Genomic DNA, 23,427 nt, shown 5'->3' on the forward strand with positions numbered 1-23,427 from the left:
GAGGGAATGAGGGACACGGAGCAAACGCTTTTAGCTTCAAAGCAACACTATACGTGTATCAAAGTGATGTGTGCAGAAATAATGATTTCAAGGGATATGTTTCGCATAATGCTTCATTTAATAAGACGCACAGGCTTTGGAAAACCCATACTCCTAAAAAACAAACAAACAAAGACTTTGAAGTCAGATGTGTAAACACATGGAAAGTAATTATGCAGCTTAGTGATAAACCCACATCATACAGTATGTTACATCTCTGCAAATCAATCCTTTGAGTACTGATGAGTCAAAAACTATCAGTGTGCAAGTGTGTTTATGTGCATGAGACCAAATTAAAAGAAAGATATGCTTTAAATCTCTGGCCTGGATGATAAATCCAGCCCCTTGCTCTGAGAACCGCCATCATTAAAACACCCGAGAAAGCTTCGCTGTTTGGACTCCGACCAAAGCCCCCAAACCACGGACCTCATTTCAACAAACCAGACTCTCAGCACTCATTCTCCAAACTGCAAAATGTCACTCATTAGTGCATGTCTTTCTTCAGCGGCTGGGAACTCATTAGCTCAAATCATCACGCATCATTTGATTCACCAAAAATATTAAGTAGTATTACATGATTTTTATCATTCAAGGCAACAAAAACAAGCCCTGCTTATGTATAATAATGCAGTTTATCTATATGTGACTGAAATCTTTAAATAGAAAAAGGACAGTCGGTGACTCGTTCTTCATTATCTGTTTTACAATGAACACTGTCACTGCACTACAGAGGAGAGAAGCACAGCGAGCGGCCATGAATGTTTTCAACAATATGAAATGTGTTTCAGTCTGCAGATGAAAATAATACATGAAAAAATGCACTTCTTATGCTGTTTAAATAATCGCTATATTTCTGAGTTGTTCAGATTTTTGGCATTCATTAGCATGAAGTATTTTAACCTGTTCTCACAGTTAATACAAAAGAAAAAAAAAACTTCAGCACGGCCGTGGTATAGCATTTCGTACACGATAAATCTGGTGTAAATTTTTACCTGATATTGTGGCACCATGTGCTTAGGTTCCCACGTTCCCTAGCTCGCATAAGGAGACAAGCAGACGTCTCAGAGAGAAGGAGCTGCAAGTGATTCTCTAATGAGAATTTAGTACACAAAAAACAACCTCCAACAAACTACAATACTTTAGCAGGGAACAGTTTTATTGCATATTTTCCAGTGGTGGAAAAAACAAACTTGTTTCACCACTTGAAAACCCACCATTGAGTACAACCAGGACACGAGGACAGATGAAGAGACACGAGCGGCAGGATGATGTGCGACTGCAGAAAAACAGGTTAGAAAGCTTGACTTAAATTGAAAAATGTTTATTTTATTATGTGACAATGTTGTGCACCTGCTGAGAAGTTGCAAGACTAAGTTACTGAAATGTTAAGCGGTTACGTTATTTACTTTGAGACTGTTCCATCATCAGACTGATCTTTTCCCCACTGAAAAGCATAAGTTCCACAATACACTTTTAAGCAATGAAGTGCCAGATTTACCAAATATGATACTAATTAAAAATCATATATGCAAATTTATATTTTATTATTATTTTATAATTTAGGCTTTAAAGGCTTAAAATTCCCATTGAAAACAATATTACTGTGCTTGTATATGACTTGCTGTGTCGCTGTTGCACTACTGCTGCTCGCACCTCGTGGCAATGACTTCACACTTTGAATTAGGCAGTCTGTCATCAATGACAAGGATGGAAAACGTCCTTCATTTTCTTACACGTATAAATGCTGCTGCCTTCAAACTGTAATCACCAATAAAACATTGTTGGTGATTTCATTTTTTTCCTACATCACCATGACATCATACTGTTCAGATGGTTGTTTATTATGAAAGCATTTACCTTTTTAAGCTTTGAACATTTTATCTAAAATCCATCCATCTTTTCCTCGACGACACTACGAGAAAAAAATTAAGGGAATTTCCAGAAACCGTACGAACCCCGTGTTTTTAAAACGGCTACGCTTGAAGGCCACCCATTTAGGGTGTTTTGCCGGGAGCGTCTTGCCTCCTGCTTAATCACTCAACGATGGACTGTCAGTTTTAAACAGTTACAAAAATTAACTCATCGAAAACGTACACGTGAGAGGGATTCGACTGTGTTTGCTGGAGTGCATTGGTGTGTTGAGTGCTTAAAGCAGAGCAGGTAAGTGATGAGAAACGACAGTAAAAACAAAGTTTTGCCAGACTGTAACAAACATTTAGATAATTACAGCTAAAGCAGCGATTATGCATCAGTGTACATGGATTGTATGATTCCCATTTGTAAGTATGTATATTTACTGTGCAGTAAACAATCTACTTTCAACATACTTTTGGTGGCCAAGGTGTGTCTTGTGTTGTATTATGCACGTATAAACAGACAGTATTCGCAGCATCAGAGCACAGGAAAGAGAGGTGTGGCTCGTAGAAGCCCACGAGACGATAATGGGCTTAACATTGATGCATGAGCTCCGTGTTGAGAGGTCTGCTCCAATCAACACCGTGCAGGTGAGGAGTGTAATCAATGGAAACAAGGTTACATGTCCATAACACACCTCTTTATCACACCACAAGAGCTGAATGCAAACAGTCCCAGCAGCCCCTGACTACTTCTACCCATCGCCCTCCATCCCCTCCGCACTCGAGTCTCTTTCTTCCTCGTTCCCCTCTCACCCTAATGAGACAGAAAGTAGAACATGGTGTTTTCATCTTCTCCCTGTGATTTTTTCCCCCAAACTTAGTTTTCAGGCAGCTAAAACAAAACGGGGAGCTTACTGGATGTAGCATAACATAGTATACTGTGTATTAGGTTTTCTGAAAACACAAGAAAACATTGGGCGAGGTTTTAGTTGTTCCTCTTGAAGATAAAAGCTGGTTTATGGGGAAAAATCCCCCCAATAAATATAGATTAACATCATTGCAGCACAGGTCGTCCAAGTGTGACTCAAACTGATACTGCTACAATTTCAACTTTGCCTTCTTTACAATTCCAAATATGAACCGTTTAAACACTGGGATGCATACATTCACTGGTCTGCAACGATCCTCAGGTAGGCTGTGGTGTTTAAACTATACTCGACTGCTATTAAGGTGCCTGTATCATTACACCATCATCCTGAACTGTTGATACAAGACAGAATAGATGCTGTTTACGCCACACAATCTGAACGCCGTAGCAGAAATCAAGACTCATCAGCCCAGGCAATATTTCTCAATCTTCTCTTGTCCAATTTTGGTGAGCTCATGTGAAGCAGATATGGTCTTCTCCATACTTTGCTTGTAACACGTGGTTATTTGAGTTACTGTTGCCGTCCCATCAGCTTAAAGCAGTATTTCTATTTTCCTCTGGCCTCTGGCATCAACAAGGCCTTTCTACCCAGAGGACTGCTGCTTACTGGACATTTTCTCTTCTTCAAACCATTCTCTGTAAACTCATGAGATGGATGTGCAGGAGAATCCCAGTAGATCAGCAGTTTCTGAAGGGCTCAGAACAGCCCATCTGGCACCAATAACCATGCCACTTTCAAAGTTCCCTAAATCACCTTTCTTTGTCATTCTGATGCTCAGTTTGAATTTCAGCAGGTTGCTTTTACCATATCGAAATGCACATGGCAGCACATGATTGGCTGATTAGATAAGATATTTAAGATTTTGAGTTTTGGTCACAACCACTTGTTAAAAGGATTTCATGTGTAGCAATTTTGGTGGCTTGGCTCTAAGAGCAATATCAAGACCACCAAAACAGCACACACTAGGCAATTAATGACAACAAACAAGACACTGATGATGGATTAGAAGCTGGGGTCCAAAGTGGCTTGCAGGGGGCAACATAAGCAGTCTAATTAATGTACATCGTCTTTGATTTACTGCTAAAATGCACAGAATGGTATCTGCAGCATTTAGATCTGGATATTTGAGGGGTGATTTGTCTTAGAGATTTATAAAGCATGATATCGAAAGAGCTTAAAAACATAATCATGAAATAAAATACATTGGCATTGTCATTACTGCATGGTGAAAATGTACAGGTACAATTCAGTAATCTTGAAAAAGCATGGTGACATAGGTAGAGGAAAACTTTTAAAGATATTCAGACTGTGTCGAGCCAGAACACACAAATAACAGAAAGAGAGCATTTTTGTGTTTGTGCATGTGTGATGCAGAAATGTGCAGGTTTGTGTATAAAATACACTTCAACAAACAGTAATGTGTTGTACAATGATAGCAGTGGAATTATCTACACACACACACACACACACACACACACACACACACACACACACACACACACACACACACACACACACAACAGCCACAGACACCTAACATGCTTATCTAAGTGGCAATATTACAGTAATACATTATAATCACACTCTTTGATCACTCTATCTGGGACATCTGCTGCACTTTGGGGAATGCAGAACTGCTTTATCTGCAGATATATACACATAACACACACACACACACACACACACACATTATATGACAACCAAATTTTCTGTCACAATACAGCTGTGTGCAGGCAAGACCCAGGATCATGACATTTTCCCCTCACAACAGTAATGAAACAAAACGGCAGAGCTATTAGATTAGCAGCACTCCCTTTCTCTTCCTCCCTTCCTGCCATTGTTGCTCCTATTCCCCCTCCACTGAACCTAGGATCCGTGGGCCCTAAGATGAAACAGATCAGTTTAATCTAGCTCTGCCAAGACTCCCCTCAGACCCCAGTGTTGCTACATACGGTGTAACAGAGTTCTCTTATTATCTGGTCTATCTAGACTGTATAAATAAAATGCAGAAATACCTTTAACAACTGTGGTTTAAAAAAGAAGTCTGGTTGTATAGAAGGATACGAGAAAACTGCCCAATTTCTCAATTGATTTATAACCATCCATCCATCCATCCATCCATCCATCTTCATCCGCTTTATCCGAGGCTGGGTTGCGGGGGCAGCAGCCTAAGCAAAGAGGCCCAGACCTCCCTCTCCCCAGCCACCTCCTCCAGCTTATCCGGGGGAACACCAAGGCGTTCCCAGGCCAGCCGAGAGATATAATCTCTCCAGCGTGTCCTGGGTCTGCCCCGGGGCCTCCTCCCGGTGGGACATGCCTGGAACACCTCACCCAGGAGGCACCCAGGGGGCATCCTTGTCAGATGCCCGAACCACCTCAGCTGGCTCCTTTCGATGTGGAGGAGCAGCGGCTCTACTCTGAGCCCCTCCCGGATGGCCGAACTTCTCACCCTATCTCTAAGGGAGAGGCCAGCCACCCTTCGGAGGAAGCTCACTAAATATTTTCTGCATGACTTTATGGTCTCAATTGCTCATTTTATCTTACAGGATACAATATGATGCACATTTTGTCAATTCTGACCTTCTTCAGAGTAAAACAGATCATTGCAAGGCTGCGCTTCTTTGCAATGGACAGTTTGCTTAAAAAAAAAGCAAAAAGAAGATGGCTATGACATGGTGGACACATCAATCATTTACATAAGACCCAAAAATGGCATAAATATCCATCAGATATAAAGATATAAGAAGAGAAATACACATTTTTCCCCAGCCAGGTTACTGAGCATTGCTAGGCCTGTGCGACTCTTATAGGAAAACAAAACATGCAAAATATAACAGATTTTCATGGATCTGACAAATAAATTATCAATGAAAACCAATTAACTTGTTTAATCCTGTGTTTACTCTTATGTAGCTGATTGCAAAAGGGTAATAAAGTGAATAAAAGCAGTTTGATACCCTTGTGCACTGACTCAGTAGCTTTCTTTGTCTTTCTCTTAAAGAATGAGTTCGTGTCAATAAGGCTGTGAATTGGTTTGTCCTCACAGAGTCACTGGTCGGGCCATCTGACCATGCAAAACTCTACAACAGGCTGCCTGTTAATCAGCAGCCCTGTTCTGAGAGTTTCTGCGCCTTTGTGTTACTTAAGTGACAACTGAAGCGGCGCCAGGGTCAGATTTCTGAGAGCGGTTCTGAGTTTATAATTGAGTTTGGCTCTTTGGCCTCAGGAAGGGGAGGGAAATGAAAGTTAGAGAAAGTGAATAAATGAGAAGAAAAACGGACAGAAAGGAGAGCGAAAGCTGGAGGAAGAGGTTGTTCCTCTCCCTCCTGCTTCCCACTGACACTCTGTGACAATAGAGACTTTCAGCTCCCTGAATCTTATTAGCCTGTCCACTCTCTCAATCTCTTTTCTTTCAATCATTTACAAGTGCCTCCACCGAGCACAGGCCATAATTGAGATTCTTCCCATTTTGATGAAAGAAAGAAAAAGAGCATGAGGTACAAATGGGTGTGGAGGAGAGAAAAGGGAAAAGAGTCAAAAGTCTTCACGTCAGGTACCTACTTCTGCTAACATAGCGTTCATTTTGTTTATCTTCAGCACACTTTGTCCTTGTGTTAGCGATTTTACACCCTCTTCCAAGACTCATTACTGTGGATTGTGAAAATCATCGATGGCAAAGGCTATGCTCAGCTGTGAAATCCTGCCCGTGTGTCTGTGTCTGCATGTTGGGGTAAATTTATTGGATCAGAGGATTAGAGGTATCTGAGAATCTCCTCGACATGCAAGAAACACATTATCTGGTCGTGTGGGTGTGTATCTATGCAGAACACCCAGCGTGCACCCAAACAGACGAGATAAAGGGTTAACCGTGGTGTATTTACACCGCACCAACAACAAGCACAAAAGGATGAAGAGAAAGCTACAGCATTCACAAACTCATAGCTTTGTTGTCGCAAGTCATGTTGCTGGAAAATGGAATCCACCAGACAAAAAGGCAAACATGAATCTCAAGCAAAGGATAATGTGAAACTGGACTGTTTTGGATTAAAAAGTAAAAGGTTGATGTTCTGCCGCTGTCTTTCAAACAGGATGTGTCAGACCACAAGAGACAGAATTTTCAAGACAAAATAATTTCCAAAGGACCTTGACAGAAAGAGAGAGAGAAAAAACTGAGCTTATCTTTTGCAGGGAAATGAACTGCTGTCTTGAAACAAAAAAAATAAAAATAATAATGTGCTTCAAAAATGCCAGGAAATACTGTTAATACTATCCTACAGAATATATAATATAATGTAGCCATTAGAGGGACATAAAAAATGCAGTGATTTCAGAAACAGGCGTGCTGTAAATGTTCTCTTTGTTTGGTTGATGAGTGTTTCAAAGCAAAAGGAAAAAGTCGGTCGGACCAAAGCCAGCATTTACACCCATCTGAGCTGCATCAACACAACATGTGTTTACATCTGTAGGCAAGTGCATGTCAGGTTAGGGCATAAATTATGACATACGCTGCAGTAAAAGTTACGGTGTAGATCTTGAGGAGGGTTTGGGGTTACGGCGCGCCTATGGCGTAGATTTACTACATGAGTATAAATCCAACATAAGGCCACAAGCTGAACAGGGGTGATAGTTTCTGCAAGTTAGCCAGGATTGACTCAGGTCTGAGTGAAGCAAATTCCATCAACAGACAGTAAACTGTGGGGTGACTGTGCAGACATCGGCGTAGCTGCCAAATCTTAGACCCGTCCAACTACGCGTCAGATCCAAGTGGCAGATCAGCGCTGATATAAGTAAAGAAGAAGTCAGAACTGGAAAGTAATTGCTGAGTGTTTTCTTCAAAGTTTTTTCCACAGAATTTCAAGTTTTCAAACTGTTGCAACATCTCCCTCTGTATAATCTGTGAATCTCTGAGCTTCTGAGCTGATATATCATTAAAACAGCCGTAAAAACCAACACAATCATACACTCGTGTCTTCAACCCAGGTGTAGCGGCAGTGGTACAAAAATCGAGGGTTGCACAACTGGTCCAAGTGATACCAACGTGGCAATACATGCCAGCAGATGTGGTATCATTTTGGCCATGTAGGGCAGGGTGTAAGCAATGAGCATAAAAGCAGCCTCAGAAAGCAAAAAAAAAAACCCGCAAATTTTCTTCTAGCAATCATTAGAAATTAAACAGGTAAGCTGAAATCTGGTGCAACAAAGACCACCAGGATGGCAAGAGAAGCTTTTGTTTGCTGTTATTTCAACATAAATCAAATTTATTCTGCTTAGTTTTACTCAACATTGTAGCCATTGGCTGCTCAAACCCCAGTGGCTCCAGAGAAGCCTGCATCCAGTTTGAGAAATGCTGTATCATAGAGAAGACGTGCGATATTATCCAAGGACAAACATTGTGAACATTATCAATAAACCAGTTAGGACCCCAAAACACCTTCAGCAGTATCGTGATAAAAAGTGAGAGCTTGCTGAATAATAAGCAGGATTGAATGTGGCTGTTTAAAAATTCAGATATGTGTAAGTTATTTTACACGCATCCTTTATTTTGTCTTTTCTCACAATTCTACTAAAACTTGTCATGAAGTATAATCAAAAACAAAAACGCTGCCAGAAGCATCTTCCTTTGCGTTTGTTTTGCTCTCATGTTCAGACGTGTTAGCAGCCAAGAACTGGGAGATTTTTTTTCCTCATCAGGAAATGTTTTCTTTATTTACTGTCTGGTGTGATGCAAGAAAAACAATGTGTAAGCAAACAAGCCTTAACAAGAGATTTCATTAATGAGCGTGAATTTTAAGTAGGCCGATGAAAGTAATTACAGTGTGAAAAGCTGCAGATGCAAATACTGATTGTACAAAAGCTTGGTTTTTTTTTTTGTAGTGCTGTTTCTTACATCTCGTAACAATACTTTTATCAGTGTAAAGTCCTAATTATCAGCAGCAGAGCTGCAGATCATCACCCAAACAAGCAAAGTAAAAAAGCAAAAACAAAAATAAAAACACTTAATGGCTCAAATCCACGCGCACAGTATGTTCACTGACTGTTTTTGCTCTGAGATGGAAAAAGCTGAAAGTAGGGTGCTTGAAACAGATGGAGGATGCATGTAACACAACAACGTTTCCTGTCAGGGGGGGGGAAGAATAAAGGTAAGAAAATAAAAGCACAAAAAGATGAACGATACAGTTTCAGATGCTGAAGGACGGCAGTTGGAGAACAAACACAGACAAAAAGAAAAAAGAAAGAACATGAAAACAGTAATAACACAGGAAACACAAAGTGATGGGGAGTGACAGATCGTGTAAGCCTGTGAGCCAGATGCTAAGCAACACCACTCCACACACTGCACTGCAGTTCTGCTACTGTCGTTGTTGCTTTTGTAATTTCCTCTGTGTCACAGGCTGTCATACACCAAATATCAAGAGCCATTTACATTATAACACAGACTAGTGCGCTACAATTGATACAGAAACCCTGTTGTTGCCTCTTTGATTCATCACAACAGCCTTTAATTAACACGGAGGTCATGTGATTGCTTTCATTTCTCTGTTTGTTTGTTTGCTAGCAGGATTAATCAAAAAGTTCCAGATGGATTAGCATGAAAATGTGACCAGAGGTGGGGGTTTGGTGCAAATTAGACGTGATTAACCTTTCAAGTCGGAGCCACGCATTCTTTTTTCTTAGCAAGACATTATGTTCCACATATTCACTACTAATAAATATATATATTAAATCCTAATTGAAATAAAAAATTGTGACACTTGATGTTCTCACATAAATATCACAAAGTAATCCGTACCCAGGATCCAGAAACTCAGTTTGTGCTTGGTATGGGGGAATTTTCAGCCTTGGCGGAGGGATGTAGACTTGGACTGCTCTTGCTAACAGAATGATCCTTTAATTAGTGGCAAGTAATATCTGTCTGAATAATAAGGGAGAAAGAATCCTTGCATAAACACTTGCATGAGCACATACACACATGCAAAATAAAAATGTGATATATGAAGCACATATGAGAGGAATGTTTCTTATTATGCCATTTAATATTGGGGATACTTTATTCAAAACAGTAATTCTGATGTTGGTAACCACTATCTTGATCCCCGTAGTCTTTGAATGGTGTTTTAGGTTTTGGCAATTAGTTAACGCAAAGAAAGCTAGCTAGGCTGAACTTGCTCACCCATCTGAGCTTTCACTACCAATCACAGAAACCTACGTGTTCTTGTGTTACTTTTCCCCAAATGTTGTTTTTGGCACAATTTGGATTATTCTCCCTATTGCTCGATATCAAATCTGCATGACTGGCAGATGAATTACGAGTGGCACACCAGCATGTGTCCCTTGTATAAGCATAAGTGTCTGTTTTTGGCAGTACAACTACAGGTCCCACTGCCGCTGTCCAGCTGGCATACTGACGTGCTAGTTGGCACATGTGCTGACCTCGACACACACACACACACACACACACACACACACACACACTTGTGTATCCCGAAACAGCCAGAGCCAAAGTCATGATGACTTCAAGGCCATGAAACTGTCAGAGCACTGTGTTTGGAGTGGTCGTTGGGACAGACATGAAATAGTGCAGGAAGCTCGAATCAGGCTGCCAGAGAATTACAATCCAGACACAACTGTTCCTGATGCCAGGACATCATCCAGGAATAACATAGCAAAATACATAATTATCGAGTATTGAGTTTAAGTCAAAGCTGAGGTGTGAAATAACGTGTAGCAGCTAAAAGCAACTTTTTTGTTAATCTAACACCTACGATCACATCAAAAATCATCACTTGTTTTTTTTAGAAAGTTGAGTATCTGCATGTTTAATGATGTGGAAAACATACAGTATCTGTCCTTTATATGCAAGCATTCTCTCAGCTCACAGCAGGTTCACAGTAGATGAACAGCCATGTTTGATTTGGCAGACTTTTATCCCAGACACCTTTTGTGATGCAGGGATTTGTCTCTCCTCCTTGTCTTAAATCAGGGATTTTTCACAGTTAAGCAAATGTGTTAACCACTGCAGTCATTCCACTTAAACACAGCACTGAGTCAAAAAGGTTAAAGAAGAGACCTCTGCAGCATCCTGCTTAGTTCAAATAAGTTCCTGTGTTAACAAACTAACCTGTCAATACGACATCCTCTGTCCCATAACTCAGTTATAAGTTCCTTATGTCTATGTTAATAGTAGCTGCCAAACTAACATAGATGACGAGCTACACTGTCCTGCAAACTTTAAGCCAAAAAGACTAGAAAAGGACCAGAGAGTGTCTTCTCTTTCCAAGGCTATAAAATATCTTGCACAAAAACTTTTCACAAGCTCTCAAATGTCGATTTCTTCACACAGAGAAAGATAACACTTTATTATATTGCAGGCAGGAGTAAGACTAAACCCCTGCAAGGATTCTACCATCAAAGGCCATTTTATTCATTTAAATTGCTCGTCCTGTCCAGGGTTGCAGACCCAAACGCAGACTTCATAAACAAACCCTTACTGAGGTGATGCAGGTAATCCAAAAGGCAGCAAAAAATACCATCAATTCCACAGAGCACACACAAGGGAGGACAGACAGGAACCCAGTATGACTCACAACAAGGAACAGAAGGAAACTGAGGCCTTAAATACACACAGGAGGTAATCAGGGAGAGTGGAAACACCAGGGTATCAAAACACAGCTAAAACTAATTAAAACAATTAGTTTTAAGAAAGTAACAAAGGAAATTAAATTAATAGCAAGGCACAAGAAACAGGAATGACCAAATTAAACAGGAAATAGCTAAATGGGACTCACATACAGTACTAGAGATGAAAACCAAAACACAAGAAGACACAAATGAGGCTGGAATAAACTAAAGGATCAAACATCTGTACAAACACAAATAACTAGAAGAAATAAACTATCAAAGTTATTGGAGTAAAATAAAGAAATAAATAGAAATGATATAACAAAACAACCAAAAATAAACATAAACCACACCATGACAGGCCCCTAGTTGTATGGCGTTATTTTTGTGCCACTATTTTGAGCGCTCATAAAAAAACATTTGCAGGTGCAAGTGTTGTATTTTGAGAAGAAATTTATTTTGAGCTAAGAAAAGCTAAATTTGAGTGAACAAAATTCATTGCTGCGTGCAAAAAATGTATTTCAGTGTTTGCTATTATACACACACACACACACTAGCAGAAATGTTGAGAGCGCAAGCAACGCATTGCAAGCAAGCGCAAATGCAAAAACTGAGCGAGAGGGGCTGCTATTGTGTGTGTGTGTGTGTGTGTGTGTGTGTGTGTGTGTGTGTGTGTATAATAGCAAACACTGAAATAAATTTTTTGCACGCAGCAGTGAATTTTGTTCACTCAAATTTAGCTTTTCTTCGCTCAAAATAAATTTCTTCTCAAAATGCAACACTTGCACCTGCAATTTTTTTTTTTTTTTACGTGCGTACGTGTATTGAGAATTGCAAGCACAGGAAGAAGACCGTTTCTGGCTCATCCTTGGTTGACCTTGAAGATGAACTAGTAGCCTAGAAACTACCATCGACATGTTTTGATGAACATGATGTCAAATATGAAATACCTCTTCTTGCAATAATGATTTCCTGTCAAGTGCTTGTTCTTTCGCTTCAATTCAAGAGGTTAGCTGATTTCCTCTCAACATTACCAGGCACTCTGGTGGAGGATACAACCCAATCAGCGATTGATCATACAAAATCTATTATCAGCCAATGGAACACTTTCTTGTGCTGCAGTTTTATGAATTAAAACATTTAATTGGCGACGGAAGAGATGACTCTGATTACAAACTAATGACAAGAAACGCAGCGTCTTTGTCTGTGAGCTAAGCATTCCCTGCTACTGTTAATCAAAGCTGCATTTATTTTATTTGAAATACAGAGAAATGAAACAAGAAGGAGCAGCCAGAGCGAGCGGTTAGATGAAGCGCTGCAGGTGACAGGCTGCACACCTCCAGCTTCTCGGGGAGGTGACCAACTGCTTTCACTGTGCCCTGCTGTTTGTGGACTCATGCCGTGTGCAGCATGAAAAGACCACAGTTGCTTACAGAATGCTGGAAAGGAGCCAATTATTGCATGACTTTCTTTATTAAGAACAACAAGAGGTTGCGTTGCTGCCCAGAGAAGTCGTGACCTGTAATATTAAGTCACATATACCACGGGAATCAAAGGATCAGCCCAGGCCAAAATCTCCTGATTGTTAACAAAATTCACTCTGATAGATGTAGGCTTGTGTGCAAAGACAGCTGCAGTCATCTACAGTCCATCACCATAGTAACAGTACACACAGCGTTAGCAAGCTAACACCAACTAAGATTTGCATGTATGCCTGTTTATGATTTGAACACTTCAATAACAATCTGGCTGCGCCTCTAGTTCCTTGAGATCCAACACTAATAACTTCCTGGACACCGTGTAAATTATAATCTGTAACTACATCCACACCATAATTCTCCAACATGTAGGACTATTTTGAAAAAAATATATATATATTCAACACATATTTAAAGAAGTTTAAAGACACAAAGGAGGTGTTTTCAATTGAGGACATACTCACACTCACTAAATTAATTTAAAACAAAAAACAAAAAACCCTTTTGGCTCAGCTGTGAAAATCCTAACAGGTGTCAGTCTTGCTAGATCAACTGTATCCCAAATACCAGCAAATGCACAGAGAGCTGCAAGTATTTTTAGCAGTACTTTAAACAGAGAAAGAAGTAAATGCTTCTTCATGGAGCAGGTGGTGTCAAGTAAATATTTCTAGCTGAGCCAAATGTGACATTTGACACTTCTGAAGGCCACGCTTTGACACTTCTTGCACGGATGTGTGCGTTTGTATGCATGTGTGCAGAAACACGCGCAGACACCTACAGACAGACACACTTAAACCCATCTGAGAGTATCAGTGTCCCTGTGTTCACGTCTGTCTTGATCTTCCTCAGCTTTAATCTTCTTTCCTTCTTTTCTCCCTGGAATTTTTTTTTTTTTTTTTATATGTCCATCACCATTAAAGGCCATCGACATACGTCCAACTGTGTTTGGACTCAAATCACATACCACACACATACACATACACACTAAAATGCACGCAGGTTTAACTCTAGTGTTTGAGGTTTTTTGGAATGACTGGTGATATTTATGATGTTAGTCTTTAATTTGTGCTATTACTTTATAGTTATTCTGATTGTCTGATTCTGTTAGTCTGATTGCTTGATTACTTTCACCTGAGTCTCGTTAAGGAAAACTTAATTTGACCTCTAAAAGCGGTTTTGCTGTGGCTCATTATTTCCTGACTTACACTCTATTGTAATTACATTAGCTGTAAAATAACTTAATGATTGCAAGGGTGAAGTGTGAGCTATATGTTTAAATTTAAATGACTTGCAGCATCAAGAAAAGAACAGAACAGCTACTGTGTTTTGCACCATATGGCTTCTTTTTTCCTTTTTTTAAAGTTGCCGCAATTAGTGAAACAAGCAGTGAAAAACTACCACAGAAGTCATCTGTGCTTGTCCTTACAGTCCCAGCAACATCAGCCGCAGCAGCACAATGAATCAAAGCAGCTTGATAAGTCAGACCCTCGTTTACTCCGGAGTGCATCACCATAATTAGGAGCCACAGGAAGTCATGCATGAATCCCCCCAGAAAGTAGTTGAAGTAGAAAATTGAGTTTTCTGTGCAAGAACAAGAGTTTTAGAGTGTCATTTTTATTATTGTAATTAGCATTATTACTTATACAGTATTTTCTGAATTTCTGCATTACTCAACTTCCTATAAGCTCCTTGCTGCTCACAAGGAGCATGTGGCCTGCCAGAGAAAGCTTCCTAACTCCATATCCTTTTTGAGTCTAGAAAAGCTGCTTTAAAGCTGCAGGGTGGCATTATTATTATTAATATTTCCCCTGCTTTCAGGGATTGTTTAGGAAGCAGATATATTAAACTGGTTCCCACTGTCTTGTGGGAGGAAAAAAAATATTTCTTGGTCCTGGTTTTTGCTTGCAGTGCAAAAAGCTAACCTGGCTTTAAACAATGTGTATGATATGTCTGGATTTGCTCACCTGTGAATTTTCTGATCTGCCTGCAGTGTTGTGGTGGATGGTGGCTAGTGCTAAATGTTGCAGAGATATCGGCAGAACTCATCAGGTACGTCTTCTGAACCAAAATATGGATTGCTTCATCTGTTTGATTAGTTAGTTGACCTGTTCTACAGTACATTTATACGACTATGCAAACATTTATTCACAATCTAAGGTGCGCTACATATAGTATAATAGTAAGATCAAATATGCTTCTTTTAAAAGCAGCCTTAATCTGTTCAAACACTGGCAGCCTAAAATTGAATAACAGACTCACTAAAAGCCATACTGTGACTGTTTTTAAATTACTGTGGAAATCAGATTAAGGCCTTTCTGCCTAAAGTAATAAGAGCTATTTTGACTTTAAAAAAAAAGATTTTAATAAGTAATGGGTATCCTTTATAAAGAATATGGAGCGAAGAGGCTAATGAGTTTAAATGAGCCATTTAAAGAGTACATGGCCCTACTCACAACAGGAAATGTAACAGTGGAGGTGCACGTAAGACAGAGAGGAAAACCGAGAGTTGACAGAGAGGGGCTGAAAACACCCCGAGGTATGAAGGAAAATGCAGTCCGTTAGAAAAACCGAGACAGTGTGAAAGGTAGAAGGTAATGCTTTCAATCTCTCCACCTGGTGGTGTTTACCCAGCCGGAGGCCCTGACAGGCTAGTGCAAACTTTTCCCACACCTGGGGTCTATGCCGCTTTCCTCTCTCCTCTTATAACCCTGACTTCTAGGATAAAACATGGCAAATTTCTCCTATTAAACAAAGATCACCTGCAGCATTCCTGTGCACGTTAATGATTTATGTTTTACCAGCAACGTAAACCAGAGCTCGTTTCGACTGATTGTAGTCCTTCAGCATTTATACTCGACTTTTATTAATATAAAACCTTGCGAAAATGTTCCCTAAACCAAAACTCATTTTCTTGGCCTTGAAATTTTAAGGCACCCCCCCCAGAAAAAACCCCCAAACTAAGACTAAGTTAGAGGCATTTATTACATTTTATTATTTATTACAGTATTTTCCTTATTACTTACGGTCTTTGCAGAAATGTCTGCAGCACATGCACTGGAGCATATAAACTCAAGCAATAGGTTGTTGTGGCCCCAGTCACACAGGCCTAGAGACAGAGACACCCTGGCAACCACGGGTCACTAGGGAAAAATGTGTTTTCCTTGAACAGCAGGCCAGTTGTTGCTGGAGGTGGCTGGGAGTTGCTTGGTAAAATCGATCACAAAGAGGTATGAGGTGCAGCACCAGAAGCCTCCTCGTGATTGTCACAAGCAGATTGCCACAGTCGCCAGTTAGTTGGCCAGTTAATGTCATTGGCCACCATGTGTAGTTACATTTCTTGAAAGGCACATGTGAAATTACGCTGTAGGTTTTGTAGTTATGACATAGCTACAGCGTAGATTTCCCACTGAAGCATAAATCCCAGTCCCCTGGAAACGTTTGCCTTCAAAGTAAAAGTTGTACCTCGCACAGCTTACAGGGAAAACTCAAGGAGAGCGAAGTTTAAAGGTGTTTATATACCCACGTCTGCCTTGGAAAGCGCACAAATATCAGTCAGAATTATTAAACCTGAATGATTGTACATGCCAGCAAATAACAAAGATTGGAACAGGCACAGTCCAATTTATATTCATCATCAGCTACAGATCTAATCTTGTACAGAGGCATATGATGTTCACAGCAAAATAACACAAAGTATAAACATTTACAGCACCAAACACACACACACACACAAATCACAGCTTGTGTGTCTGTATAAACATGTCTGTAGCCGATGATGATATATATCATCTATCTATAGGAATGAGAAGAGACAACGTGTGATTCCTTTCATTTCTGAAGAAACACACACCTAAGCCAATTCAATTACAGATATATACTCACAAGAACGCACATACACACGCACACACACGCACACACACGCACGAGTGAACCGCTCAATAGCAATATATCATAGCCCTCATAACAAATGAGCTATTTTCACCTCCTGTTCTTGTACGTTGTGCCCTGCACAGCAAACACTGATTCGACAGAAGAAAATACAATGATGAAATCACTGCAGTCTGAGCTAATAGGACTATCATGAAGTTACAGCACTATTTCAAATAGTGAGGAATTAGTTGTTTTGAATTATTTTTAAGTTTTCACTGAAACCAAACCAAAACTTAATATTTGATCATTATGAGCATGATGGCATAGAATATTTCCTCCACAGTGCTTATGTAGTGTACGTAAGATATTAGTTGTAAATAATTTTCTGTATTGCATTCAATATGTTTGCAGCCGTTTTTATTCTTAGATGACGAAAATGAAAAAAATCAAATAAAAAGGAGTTGATGCATACAGTAGAGTACAAAAGTGTCTAACCTAATTACCTGTTTTTAATCCTCTCGCACTAGAGTAGGCTCTGAATATGAAGGCTCACCTTTGTTAGAATAGGATAAAAGTTGCCTTTCGTAAAAACTTTTCAGCTTTATTATAAAATCAGCCCAGCAACTAGTGACTCTACGTGTGCAATACTGAACAGATTAAGTGCGGTACACCCCTCATTTATTCATATTTCTCTTCCAAAGAGCCAGACATTTTTGTACGTTTTTTAAAGTGGTCTTCAGGTTTTTTTTGAATGCCTTTCAAAGTTTTTCTTCAGATTGTGGCTGCTTTTTCTCTCATTTTCAGTCCAGTCCTTGCCCTGCAACCAAGATGTCCATCTCAGCATCTCTTGACTGCAATGAGTAATCTACTGACATTTAGCAGTGAGATTTTACACACTGTAAATTTACTGAAATGAACGAAGGAGAAAAGGCTGTGGTATGCTAAATTATGACAGAACTGGACTGATAATCATTGACAACCAATCTTATGGACTCACAAATCCAATTTATCAATTTTGGGTTCAAATCATCATCAGTATGTACATGACTGGCACAACAGAGACATCTACAGCCATCTGTAAAACATGGTGGAGGCTCTGTCATGGTTTGGAGCTGCATTTCAGGCAGTGGAGTTGGAGATCTCATCAAAATTCATGGAATTATAAAGACAGAAAAGTACAGCTTTTCAGCATGACAATGATCCCAAACACACTGCCAATTTAAAAGCAAACCTGGATAGAAAAGCACACATCAGTAATGGATGGGCCTCCCCAGATCCCAGGACTCAACATTACTGAAGCTGTGTGGGATCATCGTGACAGATAATGAAACAAAAAGGCAGCAAACATCCAAAGAAGAGCTTTGATTGTCCTTCAAGAAGCCTGGAGAACTATTCCTGAAGACTGCATCAAGAAATTACAGAAAAGCTGGCTAAGAGTGTTTAGGCTGTGTTGAAGAATAAAGGTGGTTGCACCAAATATTGATTTTCAAGCTGTATTTCCATGCATGTTTTGACATGTTTGAATACATTTCTCCAACCATTTCCCATTTTCATAGCAAACTATTATAGAAATGAGGGGTGGCTTAGGATGTGCACATGTTCATCTTCAAATTCATGGAGTCTGATTTGTATTGTAACAGAGGCCTAGCAGTCCTCCCCTCATTTACTACTCTCCTGCAGTTGGAACAGTGATAACTGAGTATATGAGCAATCATTTAAAATGGTAAATAAAGTTTTTGGCAGGGAAAAAAATGCAACTAGTGGCAAAACACATTCACTACGTACACAATTTGAGTGAACTTTTGTTTGTGTGTGATTTCACCAAGGAAATGTAGAGATAAGTTGATATGCTAGCTCAGATGGCATCCTCACTCTATAGTCTGCCTAACGTGTCTCTTGGCTGGGTAGCGGTTCTCTTAGTCCGCATGTAGCAGCCACTTCCACTAAAGGGCAATGACGCTCAGAAAGTGCAGCTCAGAAAAGATACATGGATTTCATTTACTTTCCAGCAGCAGTCCCTTTGTGGACCGGGCCAGACATCCTGCACTCAAATCAGCTGAGAAAGTTAAGATCTATAGAAATAATTATTATACCAGGATGTAAGCACATCCACAGACAGGCAGAAAGTCTCTCAAAGCCATATTCACAAAGTAACTGCCTACACGACCGCACGCACACGCTCGGACTTTGGCTGTGGCTCAAATAAGAGCTTTTAACTGATGTAACTGCAGTTTTGCTCTTCTGCTGGGCTGAAACCCCTGGCAACCAGACTCTATCAGTCTCCAAAGACACAGTGACAGATCCGATTTCAACAGAGTGCTCTGACCGTCCTGAAAGAAGAGAGGAATTGTGAGAAAGCTGTAGGGGAGTGAGAGAAGGAGAAGTAGAGAGCTGAGAAAAGTGGAAGAGAGGGAAAGAAAGCGATAACCCAAGATTGATAAAAATGAATGGACAGGAAAGAGGGAGGAGGTGGGGCAGACGGCGACCCAGCGACGAAGAGAGAGACCCATTTGGCATGGAAGAGGTGGAGTGGGAGAGAGGAAGGACAGAAGGTTCCTTTTGTTTCCTCTCCATCAGCAGCTGCACTCTCCTCTCTGCTCAACATGCTATTTCATCTCCATCCATTCAGAGGTAGAGGGAAACAAAGAGGAGAGGAGCTCTCTCGAAGTAATCTGATATTTCTATCTGCTCTCCACTGGCTTTATTCTCTCCTCTGGAAACCTGAGTGCGTTTTCTGCTGCCACCATGTTGGTGTGATGTCACCTTTTGAAAGAACCTGTGATTCGTGCATACTATGTTGAAATGTACATTAATGTGGAGTGAGACTTTAGGCACCAACATAATTCCATATACAAACATGCAATAAAAAGTAGAAAATGTGGAAAATTTCAATCAAATCACCTTTTATTTTGAATAAAAAGTACCCGTTCTCTCCTTCTGTGGACTGAATCGACCTCTTCTGTCTCTCCATGTACTCCCAAACCCCTAAATGTCTTCTGAAGCAGCAGTGACATCCCAAAGTAACAGAAGAGCTTGCTGCCACTCCTTTAATGCAGTGTAATATTTTAATCTTGTTGTTTCCTCTTGAGAAATCGTAATAGCACTACACATACTCGTTGGCTTCCTACAAATCTGTTTAGATTCCAGTAATTTGCTTCGCCAAACGCAATTTGGACGAGGTTTAATTGCTGCTTGGATTCTGATCATTGGCAGCATTTGTTACAATCAGTGTCCATTCTCATACGCACAGAAGTGATGGTGGGGGGAGGACGCTGGGTCTGGTATCCAACATGTTGTACAAGTTTAGGGTTAGTTAGGGAACAGTCACAGCTTTCACTCTGCATTTCATTTGATAAATTTACAAGACTGAGACCAACCCCATAACCAAAGATTCCTAAACATAAACGTGAAACTGTTTTTTTTTTATGCCTCAATAATCAGAAGGAAACAAAATACATCAATAAAAGAAACAGAATCAGTTCTCTATCACTTCCTTTTAAGATGTATTTGTATCACATAATATACATCGAATAATTTCCAAGATGATGAGAGTTTACTTTTTTTCCTTTTATGAATAATTTAAAAGAGCTATTTTAGATGGAAACATATCTACAATTGATGCAGCACAAGCTGCACTTTTGGCCACTTGGGGGCTGCATAATTAGTTTTTTTTTTTTCTTCTAACAGACATGGAGCACCATTAGCATTCATCAGAAGCTGTGGTGCAATGTAATACTCACTCTCCATTAAAATCTGTTCTTGTCTCCACATCCTCCTGAGGGAAATATCTGGAGCTTTTCCAACTAGTGCTGACTTTTGCTCGCAGTTTGATAGTAAGCAGGTAATCTATAGTCAACCGTTTATTAGAGGAATTTAGTTGAAACCAGTTACTAGAAATGGCACCGTTGATAGCTATAGAAATGCATCATGACAGTAAAATGCAAAAACCAAAACAATGAGCTGAAAGACTCTAAAATGCATAGCAGAGCTCAGGCAAGCTGCAGGGTGGGATGCTAAATACCTGAACTACATTTGATATGTACTAGATTTATTGTTAATGAATAATATCCAATCCCCCAAAGTGCATAATCCTAGCTACAGTGGCCGCTGTAGGACAAATATATTTTATTCAGCTAAACGAGATCAAGGAGATCAAAAACATTACATTTAAACCTTTACCCTATAAAGGTCGTGGCCTGCTGCCATGTTTCTGCTACCGTTTGGACCATATCCATTTTTCCCTGTCTGTGGAAGGCTGTCAGTCCACGGTTTACCTCAGCTGTCCATGATAAGTGAGAAGTGTCAGCGTCTTTTCACTGTGGAAGAGGATGTAAAAACTTTGTGAAAAAAAAAAAGTGTGATAGGGATCAATGATTCAGGTCATTTCTGATCAATGATAGCAACACTGAGGTTATGCTTAACTTTTCCGTTGGTAAAACTGTTATTTTTACCCCTGTTAGCCTCCGTTAGCCACAGTTACTTGCTATTAGCCACTGCTAGTGGACGTTAGCCGCTGTTACTGTCTTTGAAGTGAATGTAGCTTTGTTAGACTCTAAAACTTCATGAATAAACTCTCATACAATGTAAAAATGCAATTTTTATTTATTATTTATCAAAGGTAAGAGTGTGATCTTTAGCACACTTGAGCCTAGCATTTGCTGAGCTAACATTAGCTTATAACCAGCTCCTGTTATTGTTTACAGATTCTAATGATGCTTCATATCTTAAGTCTTAAGATGAAGAGACAAATGTAAATGTCCCACCATGGCACGTGAATGCATACAACTTCTCTCCCTTTATTTTATGTATGTGGCCAGTCTCTAGCAACGTAAGAAAAATGTGGACGGAAAACCTCTTAATTTGTTGGAATACATAATTACATACTAATCTACAGTGGAACCCCGACTTACGAAAGACCCTCGGGAACAAATTAATTTCGTAAGTCGAAAATTTTCGTAAGTCGAAGCACCTTTTTACATCGCCTTTTGAGTGAGGTGATGCTGGCCGAAGGCGAAGTTCTTGGTGGAGGAGGACCTCGCTCATATTTATCAATAATTTCTTTGTTTCCATCGAGAGCACTTTACGCTTCTTCTTTTTACTCTAATTACTTGCAGAAAGTTTTTTTGGCCTCATTATGAATGAACGATAGGCTAATTGCAAACGAAAAGCACACGAAATAGCGCACTGTAACAACAATACATCTTTCACGTGGAACAGCGAAATGCAACTGTTAAATAATCTAAAATAAATTAATTACTGACTGCACAATTAATTAGAGCAGTTTTAAAGTTTTAACTTTCTCCCATTTGTGCCTGACAGTGCCACAATTGACAGTGGGGCCTTAATTTACTCTGTGAGATGTGCTTCACGAACGATTTTTATCTGCACAGCTTTTTGTATTACAAATATGACCAAAACTTTATCAAGCAGGAAATCAGTGTGAATATATTTGGACAGCCATGTCTGAAATATTTATCATCATTGTGCTGCGGATAGGATAAGAGCGAAGGAAGGCAGAGTAAGGAGAAGAAATGGGAGAAAGTGAGAAATAAAAGAAGAGGAGAGGATAAGAGAGGAGCACATCTCGTGGCATTCTGATCTTTCTGCCCTCTGTGCTTTGAGCTACAGTTGCTCTTCTCATTGAATACAAAGCCTGCAGGTCTCGGGCCCCTCTTGTTAGCACAAAAACTCCTTTCAGACACACATTGAGAGGGTTTGTTTATCAGAGACTTTGCTCCTTTTGTTTCTTCTTCTTCCCCTCTCATGATTTGGATGAATTATTAATATTGTTTCTTGTACTTTCTTTGAATGCATACAACACATGCAATAAAATGTTCATGTGAAACTCGCTGAATACATTCCAGCCTTATTTTGCAAAAATCATTAATTTATGGACAGCCAGCAATCTATGAACTGAAAAAAATATGAAAAGTAGAAACACGAGGCAAAAATGTGAAAATCAGAAAGGACTTAAGAAAAGATGTACACACACGTACACACACATATTAGTCTGTTTTTTTATACCTTTATTGCTGGTTATTTGATTCAGATAGCCAGTCATCTGCATTATGCAAGAAACAAGTTCCTATTGTTGTGTAAAATATCAGGCAGCTCCATGAAAGTAATATCAGCAAAAAGGAAAATCTGAATGTGATGCATTGCTACATATTTGCTGATGCAGGTGTTCTGTGGTTGATATTCAAAGGCCTGGCTGCTATGTGCCGCTGCTAGAATACATCATTCAGTAAAATCTTGCAGCAAAAGGATATTGCTGTTTGTTTTAGTAGTGGGTCTGGTGTCGCATAAAGCTTTTTGACAGCTTGACTTCATTGTAAATAGGGGTCACTGTGGCTAAACAAATAGGAAAAAGCAGAGTCTTGTTGAAGGAAAGCTAAACAGATTTAGACACAGAAGTGAACTTGTTAAAGCTGCGAGGCTTTCTTCACTTTATAAACAGTGGAGAAACATTTGCATGTGGACTGGAAATGTAACCACTCATGTGAAAAGCTAAACCAGAGCTGTAGGTTGGAGGAAAACAGATGCCAGACATGTGCCGGGGTTGGTAAAGGGGCATCACTCTTTGTCTGCTAAGCCATGCAAACAGGGAACACAGACTGTTTATGTCAGCACAAGCAC

The 23,427-nt window shown here is 39.8% G+C and overlaps 1 protein-coding gene across 1 annotated transcript in view; it reads right to left on the bottom strand.

The window, feature by feature from the left end:
• The window catches only part of b4galt2 (UDP-Gal:betaGlcNAc beta 1,4- galactosyltransferase, polypeptide 2), a 258,806-nt gene that overhangs the window by 153,102 nt on the left and 82,277 nt on the right, over positions 1–23,427 (bottom strand). The gene's annotated exons all lie outside the window — the stretch shown is intronic.

Source organism: Copadichromis virginalis, linkage group LG18, assembly GCF_057382275.1.
Source record: "Copadichromis virginalis isolate Kocher_CV1m ecotype Utaka linkage group LG18, C_Virginalis_male_GT1.1, whole genome shotgun sequence".
NCBI classification, from domain to species: Eukaryota; Metazoa; Chordata; class Actinopteri; order Cichliformes; family Cichlidae; genus Copadichromis; species Copadichromis virginalis.